Below are 19,676 nucleotides of genomic sequence, written 5' to 3'. Positions count from 1 at the left end.
TCAGATTTTTGCTGAAATTGTGACCGCGCGGCTTAGGGATTTTTTCAAAAAAAGCTGTTCAGACGTCGAGGGCTAATTCTGTTTCCCATAGTAAAAACCCATCTGTTTCCACCGAAAAAGCTTTCAGGGGATCGTTTGCAACACTTTGGCACCATTTTTGAGTGAATTGCAGAACGTCAGAGTTTTGCTGAAATTGTGACCGCGCGGCTTAGGGATTTTTTCAAAAAAAGTTGTTCAGACGTAAAGGGCTAATTCTGTTTCCCATGATAAAAACCCACCTGTTTCCACCGAAAAAGCTTTCAGGAGATTGTTTGCAACACTTTGGCACCATTTTTGAGTGAATTGCAGAACGTCAGATTTTTGCTGAAATTGTGACCGCGCGCGGCTTAGGGATTTTTTCAAAAAAAGTTGTTCAGACGTCGAGGGCTAATTCTGTTTCCCATGATAAAAACCCATCTGTCTCCACCGAAAAAGGTTTCAGGGGATCGTTTGCAACACTTTGGCACCTTTTTTGAGTGAATTGCAGAACGTCAGATTTTTGCTGAAATTGTGACCGCGCGGCTTAGGGATTTTTTCAAAAAAAGCTGTTCAGACGTCGAGGGCTAATTCTGTTTCCCATAGTAAAAACCCATCTGTTTCCACCGAAAAAGCTTTCAGGGGATCGTTTGCAACACTTTGGCACCATTTTTGAGTGAATTGCAGAACGTCAGATTTTTGCTGAAATTGTGACCGCGCGGCTTAGGGATTTTTTCAAAAAAAGTTGTTCAGACGTAAAGGGCTAATTCTGTTTCCCATGATAAAAACCCATCTGTTTCCACCGAAAAAGCTTTCAGGAGATTGTTTGCAACACTTTGGCACCATTTTTGAGTGAATTGCAGAACGTCAGATTTTTGCTGAAATTGTGACCGCGCGCGGCTTAGGGATTTTTTCAAAAAAAGTTGTTCAGACGTCGAGGGCTAATTCTGTTTCCCATGATAAAAACCTATCTGTTTCCACCGAAAAAGATTTCAGGAGATCGTTTGCAACAGTTTGGCACCATTTTTGAGTGAATCGCAGAACGTCAGATTTTTGCTGAAATTGTGACCGCGCGGCTTAGGGATTTTTTTTTTAAAAAAGTTGTTCAGACGTCGAGGGCTAATTCTGTTTCCCATGATAAAAACCCATCTGTTTCCACCGAAAAAGGTTTCAGGGGATCGTTTGCAACACTTTGGCACCTTTTTTGAGTGAATTGCAGAACGTCAGATTTTTGCTGAAATTGTGACCGCGCGGCTTAGGGATTTTTTCAAAAAAAGTTGTTCAGACGTCGAGGGCTAATTCTGTTTCCCATGATAAAACCCCATCTGTTTCCACCGAAAAAGCTTTCAGGAGATTGTTTGCAACACTTTGCACCATTTTTGAGTGAATTGCAGAACGTCAGATTTTTGCTGAAATTGTGACCGCGCGGCTTAGGGATTTTTTCAAAAAAAGTTGTTCTGACTTTGAGGGCTAATTCTGTTCCCCATAGTAAAAACCCATCTGTTTCCACCAAAAAAGCTTTCAGGGGATCGTTTGCAACACTTTGTCACCATTTTTGAGTGAATTGCAGAACGTCAGATTTTTGCTGAAATTGTGACCGCGCGGCTTAGGGATTTTTTCAAAAAAAGTTGTTCCGACGTAAAGGGCTAATTCTGTTTCCCATGATAAAAACCCATCTGTCTCCACCGAAAAAGCTTTCAGGGGATCGTTTGCAACACTTTGGCACCATTTTTGAGTGAATTGCAGAACATCAGATTTTTGCTGAAATTGTGACCGCGCGGCTTAGGGATTTTTTCAAAAAAAGTTGTTCAGACGTCGAGGGCTAATTCTGTTTCCCATGATAAAAACCCATCTGTTTCCACCGAAAAAGCTTTCAGGAGATTGTTTGCAACACTTTGCACCATTTTTGAGTGAATTGCAGAACGTCAGATTTTTGCTGAAATTGTGACCGCGCGGCTTAGGGATTTTTTCAAAAAAAGTTGGTCTGACTTTGAGGGCTAATTCTGTTCCCCATAGTAAAAACCCATCTGTTTCCACCGAAAAAGCTTTCAGGGGATCGTTTGCAACACTTTGTCACCATTTTTGAGTGAATTGCAGAACGTCAGATTTTTGCTGAAATTGTGACCGCGCGGCTTAGGGATTTTTTCAAAAAAAGTTGTTCCGACCTAAAGGGCTAATTCTGTTTCCCATGATAAAAACCCATCTTTTTCCACCGAAAAAGCTTTCAGGGGATCGTTTGCAACACTTTGGCACCATTTTTGAGTGAATTGCAGAATGTCAGATTTTTGCTAAAATTGTGACCGCGCGGCTTAGGAATTTTTTCAAAAAAAGTTGTTCAGACGTCGAGGGCTAATTCTGTTTCCCATGATAAAAACCCATCTGTTTCCGCCGAAAAAGCGTTCAGGGGATCGTTTGCAACACTTTGGCACCTTTTTTGAGTGAATTGCAGAACGTCAGATTTTTGCTGAAATTGTGACCGCGCGGCTTAGGGATTTTTTCAAAAAAAGTTGTTCAGACGTAAAGGGCTAATTCTGTTTCCCATGATAAAAACCCATCTGTCTCCACCGAAAAAGCTTTCAGGAGATTGTTTGCAACACTTTGGCACCATTTTTGAGTGAATTGCAGAATGTCAGATTTTTGCTGAAATTGTGACCGAGCGGCTTAGGGATTTTTTCAAAAAAAGTTGTTCAGACGTCGAGGGCTAATTCTGTTTCCCATGATAAAAACCCATCTGTCTCCACCGAAAAAGGTTTCAGGGGATCATTTGCAACACTTTGGCACCTTTTTTGAGTGAATTGCAGAACGTCAGATTTTTGCTGAAATTGTGACCGTGCGGCTTAGGGATTTTTTCAAAAAAAGTTGTTCAGACGTCGAGGGCTAATTCTGTTTCCCATGATAAAAACCCATCTGTTTCCACCGAAAAAGATTTCAGGAGATCGTTTGCAACAGTTTGGCACCATTTTTGAGTGAATCGCAGAACGTCAGATTTTTGATGAAATTGTGACTGAGCGGCTTAGGGATTTTTTTTTAAAAAAAGTTGTTCAGACGTCGAGGGCTAATTCTGTTTCCCATGATAAAAACCCATCTGTTTCCACCGAAAAAGGTTTCAGGGGATCGTTTGCAACACTTTGGCACCTTTTTTGAGTGAATTGCAGAACGTCAGATTTTTGCTGAAATTGTGACCGCGCGGCTTAGGGATTTTTTCAAAAAAAGTTGTTCAGACGTCGAGGGCTAATTCTGTTTCCCATGATAAAAACCCATCTGTTTCCACCGAAAAAGCTTTCAGGAGATTGTTTGCAACACTTTGGCACCTTTTTTGAGTGAATTGCAGAACGTCAGATTTTTGCTGAAATTGTGACCGCGCGGCTTAGGGATTTTTTCAAAAAAAGTTGTTCAGACGTCGAGGGCTAATTCTGTTTCCCATGATAAAAACCCATCTGTTTCCACCGAAAAAGCTTTCAGGAGATTGTTTGCAACACTTTGGCACCATTTTTGAGTGAATTGCAGAACGTCAGATTTTTGCTGAAATTGTGACCGCGCGGCTTAGGGATTTTTTCAAAAAAAGTTGTTCCGACGTAAAGGGCTAATTCTGTTTCCCATGATAAAAACCCATCTTTTTCCACCGAAAAAGCTTTCAGGGGATCGTTTGCAACACTTTGGCACCATTTTTGAGTGAATTGCAGAACGTCAGATTTTTGCTGAAATTGTGACCGCGCGGCTTAGGGATTTTTTCAAAAAAAGTTGTTCTGACTTTGAGGGCTAATTCTGTTTCCCATAGTAAAAACCCATCTGTTTCCACCGAAAAAGCTTTCAGGGGATCGTTCGCAACACTTTGGCACCTTTTTTGAGTGAATTGCAGATCGTCAGATTTTTGCTGAAATTGTGACCACGCGGCTTAGGGATTTTTTCAAAAAAAGTTGTTCAGACGTCGAGGGCTAATTCTGTTTCCCATGATAAAAACCCATCTGTCTCCACCGAAAAAGGTTTCAGGGGATCGTTTGCAACACTTTGGCACCTTTTTTGAGTGAATTGCATTACGTCAGATTTTTGCTGAAATTGTGACCGCGCGGCTTAGGGATTTTTTCAAAAAAAGTTGTTCAGACGTCGAGGGCTAATTCTGTTTCCCATGATAAAAACCCATCTGTTTCCACCGAAAAAGCTTTCAGGAGATTGTTTGCAACACTTTGGCACCATTTTTGAGTGAATTGCAGAACGTCAGATTTTTGCTGAAATTGTGACCGCGCGGCTTAGGGATTTTTTCAAAAAAAGTTGTTCCGACGTAAAGGGCTAATTCTGTTTCCCATGATAAAAACCCATCTTTTTCCACCGAAAAAGCTTTCAGGGGATCGTTTGCAACACTTTGGCACCATTTTAGAGTGAATTGCAGAACGTCAGATTTTTGCTGAAATTGTGACCGCGCGGCTTAGGGATTTTTTCAAAAAAAGTTGTTCAGACGTCGAGGGCTAATTCTGTTTCCCATAGTAAAAACCCATCTGTTTCCACCGAAAAAGCTTTCAGGGGATCGTTTGCAACACTTTGGCACCATTTTTGAGTGAATTGCAGAACGTCAGATTTTTCCTGAAATTGTGACCGCGCGGCTTAGGGATTTTTTCAAAAAAAGTTGTTCAGACGTAAAGGGCTAATTCTGTTTCCCATGATAAAAACCCATCTGTTTCCACCGAAAAAGCTTTCAGGGGATCGTTTGCAACACTTTGTCACCATTTTTGAGTGAATTGCAGAACGTCAGATTTTTGCTGAAATTGTGACCGCGGCTTAGGGATTTTTTTCAAAAAAAGTTGTTCCGACGTAAAGGGCTAATTCTGTTTCCCATGATAAAAACCAATCTGTTTCCGCCGAAAAAGCTTTCAGGGGATCGTTTGCAACACTTTGGCACCTTTTTTGAGTGAATTGCAGAACGTCAGATTTTTGCTGAAATTGTGACCGCGCGGCTTAGGGATTTTTTCAAAAAAAGCTGTTCAGACGTCGAGGGCTAATTCTGTTTCCCATAGTAAAAACCCATCTGTTTCCACCGAAAAAGCTTTCAGGGGATCGTTTGCAACACTTTGGCACCATTTTTGAGTGAATTGCAGAACGTCAGAGTTTTGCTGAAATTGTGACCGCGCGGCTTAGGGATTTTTTCAAAAAAAGTTGTTCAGACGTAAAGGGCTAATTCTGTTTCCCATGATAAAAACCCACCTGTTTCCACCGAAAAAGCTTTCAGGAGATTGTTTGCAACACTTTGGCACCATTTTTGAGTGAATTGCAGAACGTCAGATTTTTGCTGAAATTGTGACCGCGCGCGGCTTAGGGATTTTTTCAAAAAAAGTTGTTCAGACGTCGAGGGCTAATTCTGTTTCCCATGATAAAAACCCATCTGTCTCCACCGAAAAAGGTTTCAGGGGATCGTTTGCAACACTTTGGCACCTTTTTTGAGTGAATTGCAGAACGTCAGATTTTTGCTGAAATTGTGACCGCGCGGCTTAGGAATTTTTTCAAAAAAAGTTGTTCCGACCTAAAGGGCTAATTCTGTTTCCCATGATAAAAACCCATCTGTTTCCACCAAAAAAGCTTTCAGGGGATCGTTTGCAACACTTTGTCACCATTTTTGAGTGAATTGCAGAATGTCAGATTTTTGCTAAAATTGTGACCGCGCGGCTTAGGAATTTTTTCAAAAAAAGTTGTTCAGACGTCGAGGGCTAATTCTGTTTCCCATGATAAAAACCCATCTGTTTCCGCCGAAAAAGCGTTCAGGGGATCGTTTGCAACACTTTGGCACCTTTTTTGAGTGAATTGCAGAACGTCAGATTTTTGCTGAAATTGTGACCGCGCGGCTTAGGGATTTTTTCAAAAAAAGTTGTTCAGACGTCGAGGGCTAATTCTGTTTCCCATGATAAAAACCCATCTGTTTCCACCGAAAAAGCTTTCAGGAGATTGTTTGCAACACTTTGGCACCATTTTTGAGTGAATTGCAGAACGTCAGATTTTTGCTGAAATTGTGACCGCGCGGCTTAGGGATTTTTTCAAAAAAAGTTGTTGCGACGTAAAGGGCTAATTCTGTTTCCCATGATAAAAACCCATCTTTTTCCACCGAAAAAGCTTTCAGGGGATCGTTTGCAACACTTTGGCACCATTTTTGAGTGAATTGCAGAACGTCAGATTTTTGCTGAAATTGTGACCGCGCGGCTTAGGGATTTTTTCAAAAAAAGTTGTTCAGACGTCGAGGGCTAATTCTGTTTCCCATGATAAAAACCCATCTGTTTCCGCCGAAAAAGCGTTCAGGGGATCGTTTGCAACACTTTGGCACCTTTTTTGAGTGAATTGCAGAACGTCAGATTTTTGCTGAAATTGTGACCGCGCGGCTTAGGGATTTTTTCAAAAAAAGTTGTTCAGACGTCGAGGGCTAATTCTGTTTCCCATAGTAAAAACCCATCTGTTTCCACTGAAAAAGCTTTCAGGGGATCGTTTGCAACACTTTGGCACCATTTTTGAGTGAATTGCAGAACGTCAGATTTTTGCTGAAATTGTGACCGCGCGGCTTAGGGATTTTTTCAAAAAAAGTTGTTCAGACGTCGAGGGCTAATTCTGTTTCCCATAGTAAAAACCCATCTGTTTCCACCGAAAAAGCTTTCAGGGGATCGTTTGCAACACTTTGGCACCATTTTTGAGTGAATTGCAGAACGTCAGATTTTTGCTGAAATTGTGACCGCGCGGCTTAGGGATTTTTTCAAAAAAAGTTGTTCAGACGTAAAGGGCTAATTCTGTTTCCCATGATAAAAACCCATCTGTTTCCACCGAAAAAGCTTTCAGGGGATCGTTTGCAACACTTTGTCACCATTTTTGAGTGAATTGCAGAACGTCAGATTTTTGCTGAAATTGTGACCGCGGCTTAGGGATTTTTTTCAAAAAAAGTTGTTCCGACGTAAAGGGCTAATTCTGTTTCCCATGATAAAAACCAATCTGTTTCCGCCGAAAAAGCTTTCAGGGGATCGTTTGCAACACTTTGGCACCATTTTTGAGTGAATTGCAGAACGTCAGATTTTTGCTGAAATTGTGACCGCGCGGCTTAGGGATTTTTTCAAAAAAAGCTGTTCAGACGTCGAGGGCTAATTCTGTTTCCCATAGTAAAAACCCATCTGTTTCCACCGAAAAAGCTTTCAGGGGATCGTTTGCAACACTTTGGCACCATTTTTGAGTGAATTGCAGAACGTCAGAGTTTTGCTGAAATTGTGACCGCGCGGCTTAGGGATTTTTTCAAAAAAAGTTGTTCAGACGTAAAGGGCTAATTCTGTTTCCCATGATAAAAACCCACCTGTTTCCACCGAAAAAGCTTTCAGGAGATTGTTTGCAACACTTTGGCACCATTTTTGAGTGAATGGCAGAACGTCAGATTTTTGCTGAAATTGTGACCGCGCGCGGCTTAGGGATTTTTTCAAAAAAAGTTGTTCAGACGTCGAGGGCTAATTCTGTTTCCCATGATAAAAACCCATCTGTCTCCACCGAAAAAGGTTTCAGGGGATCGTTTGCAACACTTTGGCACCTTTTTTGAGTGAATTGCAGAACGTCAGATTTTTGCTGAAATTGTGACCGCGCGGCTTAGGGATTTTTTCAAAAAAAGCTGTTCAGACGTCGAGGGCTAATTCTGTTTCCCATAGTAAAAACCCATCTGTTTCCACCGAAAAAGCTTTCAGGGGATCGTTTGCAACACTTTGGCACCATTTTTGAGTGAATTGCAGAACGTCAGATTTTTGCTGAAATTGTGACCGCGCGGCTTAGGGATTTTTTCAAAAAAAGTTGTTCAGACGTAAAGGGCTAATTCTGTTTCCCATGATAAAAACCCATCTGTTTCCACCGAAAAAGCTTTCAGGAGATTGTTTGCAACACTTTGGCACCATTTTTGAGTGAATTGCAGAACGTCAGATTTTTGCTGAAATTGTGACCGCGCGCGGCTTAGGGATTTTTTCAAAAAAAGTTGTTCAGACGTCGAGGGCTAATTCTGTTTCCCATGATAAAAACCCATCTGTCTCCACCGAAAAAGGTTTCAGGGGATCGTTTGCAACACTTTGGCACCTTTTTTGAGTGAATTGCAGAACGTCAGATTTTTGCTGAAATTGTGACCGCGCGGCTTAGGGATTTTTTCAAAAAAAGCTGTTCAGACGTCGAGGGCTAATTCTGTTTCCCATAGTAAAAACCCATCTGTTTCCACCGAAAAAGCTTTCAGGGGATCGTTTGCAACACTTTGGCACCATTTTTGAGTGAATTGCAGAACGTCAGATTTTTGCTGAAATTGTGACCGCGCGGCTTAGGGATTTTTTCAAAAAAAGTCGTTCTGACGTAAAGGGCTAATTCTGTTTCCCATGATAAAAACCCATCTGTTTCCACCGAAAAAGCTTTCAGGAGATTGTTTGCAACACTTTGGCACCATTTTTGAGTGAATTGCAGAACGTCAGATTTTTGCTGAAATTGTGACCGCGCGCGGCTTAGGGATTTTTTCAAAAAAAGTTGTTCAGACGTCGAGGGCTAATTCTGTTTCCCATGATAAAAACCCATCTGTTTCCACCGAAAAAGATTTCAGGAGATCGTTTGCAACAGTTTGGCACCATTTTTGAGTGAATCGCAGAACGTCAGATTTTTGCTGAAATTGTGACCGCGCGGCTTAGGGATTTTTTTTTTAAAAAAGTTGTTCAGACGTCGAGGGCTAATTCTGTTTCCCATGATAAAAACCCATCTGTTTCCGCCGAAAAAGCGTTCAGGGGATCGTTTGCAACACTTTGGCACCTTTTTTGAGTGAATTGCAGAACGTCAGATTTTTGCTGAAATTGTGACCGCGCGGCTTAGGGATTTTTTCAAAAAAAGTTGTTCAGACGTCGAGGGCTAATTCTGTTTCCCATAGTAAAAACCCATCTGTTTCCACCGAAAAAGCTTTCAGGGGATCGTTTGCAACACTTTGGCACCATTTTTGAGTGAATTGCAGAACGTCAGATTTTTCCTGAAATTGTGACCGCGCGGCTTAGGGATTTTTTCAAAAAAAGTTGTTCAGACGTAAAGGGCTAATTATGTTTCCCATGATAAAAACCCATCTGTTTCCACCGAAAAAGCTTTCAGGGGATCGTTTGCAACACTTTGGCACCATTTTTGAGTGAATTGCAGAACGTCAGATTTTTGCTGAAATTGTGACCGCGCGGCTTAGGGATTTTTTCAAAAAAAGTTGTTCAGACATCGAGGGCTAATTCTGTTTCCCATAGTAAAAACCCATCTGTTTCCACCGAAAAAGCTTTCAGGGGATCGTTTGCAACACTTTGGCACCATTTTTGAGTGAATTGCAGAATGTCAGATTTTTGCTGAAATTGTGACCGCGCGGCTTAGGGATTTTTTCAAAAAAAGTTGTTCAGACGTAAACGGCTAATTCTGTTTCCCATGATAAAAACCCATCTGTTTCCACCGAAAAAGCTTTCAGGGGATCGTTTGCAACACTTTGTCACCATTTTTGAGTGAATTGCAGAACGTCAGATTTTTGCTGAAATTGTGACCGCGGCTTAGGGATTTTTTTCAAAAAAAGTTGTTCCGACGTAAAGGGCTAATTCTGTTTCCCATGATAAAAACCAATCTGTTTCCGCCGAAAAAGCTTTCAGGGGATCGTTTGCAACACTTTGGCACCTTTTTTGAGTGAATTGCAGAACGTCAGATTTTTGCTGAAATTGTGACCGCGCGGCTTAGGGATTTTTTCAAAAAAAGCTGTTCAGACGTCGAGGGCTAATTCTGTTTCCCATAGTAAAAACCCATCTGTTTCCACCGAAAAAGCTTTCAGGGGATCGTTTGCAACACTTTGGCACCATTTTTGAGTGAATTGCAGAACGTCAGAGTTTTGCTGAAATTGTGACCGCGCGGCTTAGGGATTTTTTCAAAAAAAGTTGTTCAGACGTAAAGGGCTAATTCTGTTTCCCATGATAAAAACCCACCTGTTTCCACCGAAAAAGCTTTCAGGAGATTGTTTGCAACACTTTGGCACCATTTTTGAGTGAATGGCAGAACGTCAGATTTTTGCTGAAATTGTGACCGCGCGCGGCTTAGGGATTTTTTCAAAAAAAGTTGTTCAGACGTCGAGGGCTAATTCTGTTTCCCATGATAAAAACCCATCTGTCTCCACCGAAAAAGGTTTCAGGGGATCGTTTGCAACACTTTGGCACCTTTTTTGAGTGAATTGCAGAACGTCAGATTTTTGCTGAAATTGTGACCGCGCGGCTTAGGGATTTTTTCAAAAAAAGCTGTTCAGACGTCGAGGGCTAATTCTGTTTCCCATAGTAAAAACCCATCTGTTTCCACCGAAAAAGCTTTCAGGGGATCGTTTGCAACACTTTGGCACCATTTTTGAGTGAATTGCAGAACGTCAGATTTTTGCTGAAATTGTGACCGCGCGGCTTAGGGATTTTTTCAAAAAAAGTTGTTCCGACGTAAAGGGCTAATTCTGTTTCCCATGATAAAAACCCATCTGTTTCCACCGAAAAAGCTTTCAGGAGATTGTTTGCAACACTTTGGCACCATTTTTGAGTGAATTGCAGAACGTCAGATTTTTGCTGAAATTGTGACCGCGCGGCTTAGGGATTTTTTCAAAAAAAGTTGTTCAGACGTAAAGGGCTAATTCTGTTTCCCATGATAAAAACCCATCTGTTTCCACCGAAAAAGCTTTCAGGAGATTGTTTGCAACACTTTGGCACCATTTTTGAGTGAATTGCAGAACGTCAGATTTTTGCTGAAATTGTGACCGCGCGGCTTAGGGATTTTTTCAAAAAAAGTTGTTCAGACGTCGAGGGCTAATTCTGTTTCCCATGATAAAAACCCATCTGTTTCCACCGAAAAAGATTTCAGGAGATCGTTTGCAACAGTTTGGCACCATTTTTCAGTGAATCGCAGAACGTCAGATTTTTGCTGAAATTGTGACCGCGCGGCTTAGGGATTTTTTTTTAAAAAAAGTTGTTCAGACGTCGAGGGCTAATTCTGTTTCCCATGATAAAAACCCATCTGTTTCCACCGAAAAAGGTTTCAGGGGATCGTTTGCAACACTTTGGCACCTTTTTTGAGTGAATTGCAGAACGTCAGATTTTTGCTGAAATTGTGACCGCGCGGCTTAGGGATTTTTTCAAAAAAAGTTGTTCAGACGTCGAGGGCTAATTCTGTTTCCCATGATAAAAACCCATCTGTTTCCACCGAAAAAGCTTTCAGGTGATTGTTTGCAACACTTTGCACCATTTTTGAGTGAATTGCAGAACGTCAGATTTTTGCTGAAATTGTGACCGCGCGGCTTAGGGATTTTTTCAAAAAAAGTTGTTCTGACTTTGAGGGCTAATTCTGTTCCCCATAGTAAAAACCCATCTGTTTCCACCAAAAAAGCTTTCAGGGGATCGTTTGCAACACTTTGTCACCATTTTTGAGTGAATTGCAGAACGTCAGATTTTTGCTGAAATTGTGACCGCGCGGCTTAGGGATTTTTTCAAAAAAAGTTGTTCCGACGTAAAGGGCTAATTCTGTTTCCCATGATAAAAACCCATCTTTTTTCACCGAAAAAGCTTTCAGGGGATCGTTTGCAACACTTTGGCACCATTTTTGAGTGAATTGCAGAACGTCAGATTTTTGCTGAAATTGTGACCGCGCGGCTTAGGAATTTTTTCAAAAAAAGTTGTTCAGACGTCGAGGGCTAATTCTGTTTCCCATGATAAAAACCCATCTGTTTCCGCCGAAAAAGCGTTCAGGGGATCGTTTGCAACACTTTGGCACCTTTTTTGAGTGAATTGCAGAACGTCAGATTTTTGCTGAAATTGTGACCGTGCGGCTTAGGGATTTTTTCAAAAAAAGTTGTTCCGACGTCGAGGGCTAATTCTGTTTCCCATAGTAAAAACCCATCTGTTTCCACCGAAAAAGCTTTCAGGGGATCGTTTGCAACACTTTGTCACCATTTTTGAGTGAATTGCAGAACGTCAGATTTTTGCTGAAATTGTGACCGCGCGGCTTAGGGATTTTTTCAAAAAAAGTTGTTCCGACGTAAAGGGCTAATTCTGTTTCCCATGATAAAAACCCATCTGTCTCCACCGAAAAAGCTTTCAGGGGATCGTTTGCAACACTTTGGCACCATTTTTGAGTGAATTGCAGAACATCAGATTTTTGCTGAAATTGTGACCGCGCGGCTTAGGGATTTTTTCAAAAAAAGTTGTTCAGACGTCGAGGGCTAATTCTGTTTCCCATAGTAAAAACCCATCTGTTTCCACCGAAAAAGCTTTCAGGGGATCGTTTGCAACACTTTGGCACCATTTTTGAGTGAATTGCAGAACGTCAGGTTTTTCCTGAAATTGTGACCGCGCGGCTTAGGGATTTTTTCAAAAAAAGTTGTTCTGACTTTGAGGGCTAATTCTGTTCCCCATAGTAAAAACCCATCTGTTTCCACCAAAAAAGCTTTCAGGGGATCGTTTGCAACACTTTGTCACCATTTTTGAGTGAATTGCAGAACGTCAGATTTTTGCTGAAATTGTGACCGCGCGGCTTAGGGATTTTTTCAAAAAAAGTTGTTCCGACGTAAAGGGCTAATTCTGTTTCCCATGATAAAAACCCATCTTTTTCCACCGAAAAAGCTTTCAGGGGATCGTTTGCAACACTTTGTCACCATTTTTGAGTGAATTGCAGAACGTCAGATTTTTGCTGAAATTGTGACCGCGCGGCTTAGGGATTTTTTCAAAAAAAGTTGTTCCGACGTAAAGGGCTAATTCTGTTTCCCATGATAAAAACCCATCTGTCTCCACCGAAAAAGCTTTCAGGGGATCGTTTGCAACACTTTGGCACCATTTTTGAGTGAATTGCAGAACATCAGATTTTTGCTGAAATTGTGACCGCGCGGCTTAGGGATTTTTTCAAAAAAAGTTGTTCAGACGTCGAGGGCTAATTCTGTTTCCCATAGTAAAAACCCATCTGTTTCCACCGAAAAAGCTTTCAGGGGATCGTTTGCAACACTTTGGCACCATTTTTGAGTGAATTGCAGAACGTCAGATTTTTGCTGAAATTGTGACCGCGCGGCTTAGGGATTTTTTCAAAAAAAGTTGTTCAGACGTAAAGGGCTAATTCTGTTTCCCATGATAAAAACCCATCTGTTTCCACCGAAAAAGCTTTCAGGGGATCGTTTGCAACACTTTGTCACCATTTTTGAGTGAATTGCAGAACGTCAGATTTTTGCTGAAATTGTGACCGCGGCTTAGGGATTTTTTTCAAAAAAAGTTGTTCCGACGTAAAGGGCTAATTCTGTTTCCCATGATAAAAACCAATCTGTTTCCGCCGAAAAAGCTTTCAGGGGATCGTTTGCAACACTTTGGCACCTTTTTTGAGTCAATTGCAGAACGTCAGAGTTTTGCTGAAATTGTGACCGCGCGGCTTAGGGATTTTTTCAAAAAAAGTTGTTCCGACGTAAAGGGCTAATTCTGTTTCCCATGATAAAAACCCACCTGTTTCCACCGAAAAAGCTTTCAGGAGATTGTTTGCAACACTTTGGCACCATTTTTGAGTGAATGGCAGAACGTCAGATTTTTGCTGAAATTGTGACCGCGCGCGGCTTAGGGATTTTTTCAAAAAAAGTTGTTCAGACGTCGAGGGCTAATTCTGTTTCCCATGATAAAAACCCATCTGTCTCCACCGAAAAAGGTTTCAGGGGATCGTTTGCAACACTTTGGCACCATTTTTGAGTGAATTGCAGAACGTCAGATTTTTGCTGAAATTGTGACCGCGCGCGGCTTAGGGATTTTTTCAAAAAAAGTTGTTCAGACGTCGAGGGCTAATTCTGTTTCCCATGATAAAAACCCATCTGTTTCCACCGAAAAAGATTTCAGGAGATCGTTTGCAACAGTTTGGCACCATTTTTGAGTGAATCGCAGAACGTCAGATTTTTGCTGAAATTGTGACCGCGCGGCTTAGGGATTTTTTTTTAAAAAAAGTTGTTCAGACGTCGAGGGCTAATTCTGTTTCCCATGATAAAAACCCATCTGTTTCCGCCGAAAAAGCGTTCAGGGGATCGTTTGCAACACTTTGGCACCATTTTTGAGTGAATTGCAGAACGTCAGATTTTTGCTGAAATTGTGACCGCGCGGCTTAGGGATTTTTTCAAAAAAAGTTGTTCAGACGTCGAGGGCTAATTCTGTTTCCCATGATAAAAACCCATCTGTTTCCGCCGAAAAAGCGTTCAGGGGATCGTTTGCAACACTTTGGCACCTTTTTTGAGTGAATTGCAGAACGTCAGATTTTTGCTGAAATTGTGACCGCGCGGCTTAGGGATTTTTTCAAAAAAAGTTGTTCAGACGTCGAGGGCTAATTCTGTTTCCCATAGTAAAAACCCATCTGTTTCCACCGAAAAAGCTTTCAGGGGATCGTTTGCAACACTTTGGCACCATTTTTGAGTGAATTGCAGAACGTCAGATTTTTCCTGAAATTGTGACCGCGTGGCTTAGGGATTTTTTCAAAAAAAGTTGTTCAGACGTAAAGGGCTAATTATGTTTCCCATGATAAAAACCCATCTGTTTCCACCGAAAAAGCTTTCAGGGGATCGTTTGCAACACTTTGGCACCATTTTTGAGTGAATTGCAGAACGTCAGATTTTTGCTGAAATTGTGACAGCGCGGCTTAGGGATTTTTTCAAAAAAAGTTGTTCCGACGTCGAGGGCTAATTCTGTTTCCCATAGTAAAAACCCATCTGTTTCCACCGAAAAAGCTTTCAGGGGATCGTTTGCAACACTTTGTCACCATTTTTGTGTGAATTGCAGAACGTCAGATTTTTGCTGAAATTGTGACCGCGCGGCTTAGGGATTTTTTCAAAAAAAGTTGTTCCGACGTAAAGGGCTAATTCTGTTTCCCATGATAAAAACCCATCTGTCTCCACCGAAAAAGCTTTCAGGGGATCGTTTGCAACACTTTGGCACCATTTTTGAGTGAATTGCAGAACATCAGATTTTTGCTGAAATTGTGACCGCGCGGCTTAGGGATTTTTTCAAAAAAAGTTGTTCAGACGTCGAGGGCTAATTCTGTTTCCCATAGTAAAAACCCATCTGTTTCCACCGAAAAAGCTTTCAGGGGATCGTTTGCAACACTTTGGCACCATTTTTGAGTGAATTGCAGAACGTCAGATTTTTGCTGAAATTGTGACCGCGCGGCTTAGGGATTTTTTCAAAAAAAGTTGTTCAGACGTAAAGGGCTAATTCTGTTTCCCATGATAAAAACCCATCTGTTTCCACCGAAAAAGCTTTCAGGGGATCGTTTGCAACACTTTGTCACCATTTTTGAGTGAATTGCAGAACGTCAGATTTTTGCTGAAATTGTGACCGCGGCTTAGGGATTTTTTTCAAAAAAAGTTGTTCCGACGTAAAGGGCTAATTCTGTTTCCCATGATAAAAACCAATCTGTTTCCGCCGAAAAAGCTTTCAGGGGATCGTTTGCAACACTTTGGCACCTTTTTTGAGTGAATTGCAGAACGTCAGAGTTTTGCTGAAATTGTGACCGCGCGGCTTAGGGATTTTTTCAAAAAAAGTTGTTCAGACGTAAAGGGCTAATTCTGTTTCCCATGATAAAAACCCACCTGTTTCCACCGAAAAAGCTTTCAGGAGATTGTTTGCAACACTTTGGCACCATTTTTGAGTGAATGGCAGAACGTCAGATTTTTGCTGAAATTGTGACCGCGCGCGGCTTAGGGATTTTTTCAAAAAAAGTTGTTCAGACGTCGAGGGCTAATTCTGTTTCCCATGATAAAAACCCATCTGTCTCCACCGAAAAAGGTTTCAGGGGATCGTTTGCAACACTTTGGCACCATTTTTGAGTGAATTGCAGAACGTCAGATTTTTGCTGAAATTGTGACCGCGCGCGGCTTAGGGATTTTTTCAAAAAAAGTTGTTCAGACGTCGAGGGCTAATTCTGTTTCCCATGATAAAAACCCATCTGTTTCCACCGAAAAAGATTTCAGGAGATCGTTTGCAACAGTTTGGCACCATTTTTGAGTGAATCGCAGAACGTCAGATTTTTGCTGAAATTGTGACCGCGCGGCTTAGGGATTTTTTTTTAAAAAAAGTTGTTCAGACGTCGAGGGCTAATTCTGTTTCCCATGATAAAAACCCATCTGTTTCCGCCGAAAAAGCGTTCAGGGGATCGTTTGCAACACTTTGGCACCATTTTTGAGTGAATTGCAGAACGTCAGATTTTTGCTGAAATTGTGACCGCGCGGCTTAGGGATTTTTTCAAAAAAAGTTGTTCAGACGTCGAGGGCTAATTCTGTTTCCCATGATAAAAACCCATCTGTTTCCGCCAAAAAAGCGTTCAGGGGATCGTTTGCAACACTTTGGCACCTTTTTTGAGTGAATTGCAGAACGTCAGATTTTTGCTGAAATTGTGACCGCGCGGCTTAGGGATTTTTTCAAAAAAAGTTGTTCAGACGTCGAGGGCTAATTCTGTTTCCCATAGTAAAAACCCATCTGTTTCCACCGAAAAAGCTTTCAGGGGATCGTTTGCAACACTTTGGCACCATTTTTGAGTGAATTGCAGAACGTCAGATTTTTCCTGAAATTGTGACCGCGTGGCTTAGGGATTTTTTCAAAAAAAGTTGTTCAGACGTAAAGGGCTAATTATGTTTCCCATGATAAAAACCCATCTGTTTCCACCGAAAAAGCTTTCAGGGGATCGTTTGCAACACTTTGGCACCATTTTTGAGTGAATTGCAGAACGTCAGATTTTTGCTGAAATTGTGACCGCGCGGCTTAGGGATTTTTTCAAAAAAAGTTGTTCAGACGTCGAGGGCTAATTCTGTTTCCCATGATAAAAACCCATCTGTTTCCACCGAAAAAGCTTTCAGGGGATCGTTTGCAACACTTTGGCACCATTTTTGAGTGAATTGCAGAACGTCAGATTTTTGCTGAAATTGTGACCGCGCGGCTTAGGGATTTTTTCAAAAAAAGTTGTTCAGACGTCGAGGGCTAATTCTGTTTCCCATGATAAAAACCCATCTGTTTCCACCGAAAAAGCTTTCAGGGGATCGTTTGCAACACTTTGGCACCATTTTTGAGTGAATTGCAGAACGTCAGATTTTTGCTGAAATTGTGACCGCGCGGCTTAGGGATTTTTTCAAAAAAAGTTGTTCAGACGTAAAGGGCTAATTCTGTTTCCCATGATAAAAACCCATCTGTTTCCACCGAAAAAGCTTTCAGGAGATCGTTTGCAACACTTTGTCACCATTTTTGAGTGAATTGCAGAACGTCAGATTTTTGCTGAAATTGTGACCGCGCGGCTTAGGGATTTTTTCAAAAAAAGTTGTTCAGACGTCGAGGGCTAATTCTGTTTCCCATGATAAAAACCCATCTGTTTCCGCCGAAAAAGCGTTCAGGGGATCGTTTGCAACACTTTGGCACCTTTTTTGAGTGAATTGCAGAACGTCAGATTTTTGCTGAAATTGTGACCGCTCGGCTTAGGGATTTTTTCAAAAAAAGTTTTTCAGACGTCGAGGGCTAATTCTGTTTCCCATAGTAAAAACCCATCTGTTTCCACCGAAAAAGCTTTCAGGGGATCGTTTGCAACACTTTGGCACCATTTTTGAGTGAATTGCAGAACGTCAGATTTTTCCTGAAATTGTGACCGCGCGGCTTAGGGATTTTTTCAAAAAAAGTTGTTCAGACGTAAAGGGCTAATTCTGTTTCCCATGATAAAAACCCATCTGTTTCCACCGAAAAAGCTTTCAGGGGATCGTTTGCAACACTTTGTCACCATTTTTGAGTGAATTGCAGAACGTCAGATTTTTGCTGAAATTGTGACCGCGGCTTAGGGATTTTTTTCAAAAAAAGTTGTTCCGACGTAAAGGGCTAATTCTGTTTCCCATGATAAAAACCAATCTGTTTCCGCCGAAAAAGCTTTCAGGGGATCGTTTGCAACACTTTGGCACCTTTTTTGAGTGAATTGCAGAACGTCAGAGTTTTGCTGAAATTGTGACCGCGCGGCTTAGGGATTTTTTCAAAAAAAGTTGTTCAGACGTAAAGGGCTAATTCTGTTTCCCATGATAAAAACCCACCTGTTTCCACCGAAAAAGCTTTCAGGAGATTGTTTGCAACACTTTGGCACCATTTTTGAGTGAATGGCAGAACGTCAGATTTTTGCTGAAATTGTGACCGCGCGCGGCTTAGGGATTTTTTCAAAAAAAGTTGTTCAGACGTCGAGGGCTAATTCTGTTTCCCATGATAAAAACCCATCTGTCTCCACCGAAAAAGGTTTCAGGGGATCGTTTGCAACACTTTGGCACCATTTTTGAGTGAATTGCAGAACGTCAGATTTTTGCTGAAATTGTGACCGCGCGCGGCTTAGGGATTTTTTCAAAAAAAGTTGTTCAGACGTCGAGGGCTAATTCTGTTTCCCATGATAAAAACCCATCTGTTTCCACCGAAAAAGATTTCAGGAGATCGTTTGCAACAGTTTGGCACCATTTTTGAGTGAATCGCAGAACGTCAGATTTTTGCTGAAATTGTGACCGCGCGGCTTAGGGATTTTTTTTTAAAAAAAGTTGTTCAGACGTCGAGGGCTAATTCTGTTTCCCATGATAAAAACCCATCTGTTTCCGCCGAAAAAGCGTTCAGGGGATCGTTTGCAACACTTTGGCACCATTTTTGAGTGAATTGCAGAACGTCAGATTTTTGCTGAAATTGTGACCGCGCGGCTTAGGGATTTTTTCAAAAAAAGTTGTTCAGACGTCGAGGGCTAATTCTGTTTCCCATGATAAAAACCCATCTGTTTCCGCCGAAAAAGCGTTCAGGGGATCGTTTGCAACACTTTGGCACCTTTTTTGAGTGAATTGCAGAACGTCAGATTTTTGCTGAAATTGTGACCGCGCGGCTTAGGGATTTTTTCAAAAAAAGTTGTTCAGACGTCGAGGGCTAATTCTGTTTCCCATAGTAAAAACCCATCTGTTTCCACCGAAAAAGCTTTCAGGGGATCGTTTGCAACACTTTGGCACCATTTTTGAGTGAATTGCAGAACGTCAGATTTTTCCTGAAATTGTGACCGCGTGGCTTAGGGATTTTTTCAAAAAAAGTTGTTCAGACGTAAAGGGCTAATTATGTTTCCCATGATAAAAACCCATCTGTTTCCACCGAAAAAGCTTTCAGGGGATCGTTTGCAACACTTTGGCACCATTTTTGAGTGAATTGCAGAACGTCAGATTTTTGCTGAAATTGTGACCGCGCGGCTTAGGGATTTTTTCAAAAAAAGTTGTTCAGACGTCGAGGGCTAATTCTGTTTCCCATGATAAAAACCCATCTGTTTCCACCGAAAAAGCTTTCAGGGGATCGTTTGCAACACTTTGGCACCATTTTTGAGTGAATTGCAGAACGTCAGATTTTTGCTGAAATTGTGACCGCGCGGCTTAGGGATTTTTTCAAAAAAAGTTGTTCAGACGTCGAGGGCTAATTCTGTTTCCCATAGTAAAAACCCATCTGTTTCCACCGAAAAAGCTTTCAGGGGATCGTTTGCAACACTTTGGCACCATTTTTGAGTGAATTGCAGAACGTCAGATTTTTCCTGAAATTGTGACCGCGTGGCTTAGGGATTTTTTCAAAAAAAGTTGTTCAGACGTAAAGGGCTAATTATGTTTCCCATGATAAAAACCCATCTGTTTC

Source organism: Podarcis tiliguerta (genome assembly GCF_965153285.1).
Source record: "Podarcis tiliguerta genome assembly, chromosome: 3".
Classification (NCBI taxonomy): domain Eukaryota; kingdom Metazoa; phylum Chordata; class Lepidosauria; order Squamata; family Lacertidae; genus Podarcis; species Podarcis tiliguerta.
Note: the sequence above shows the minus strand (reverse complement) of the source record.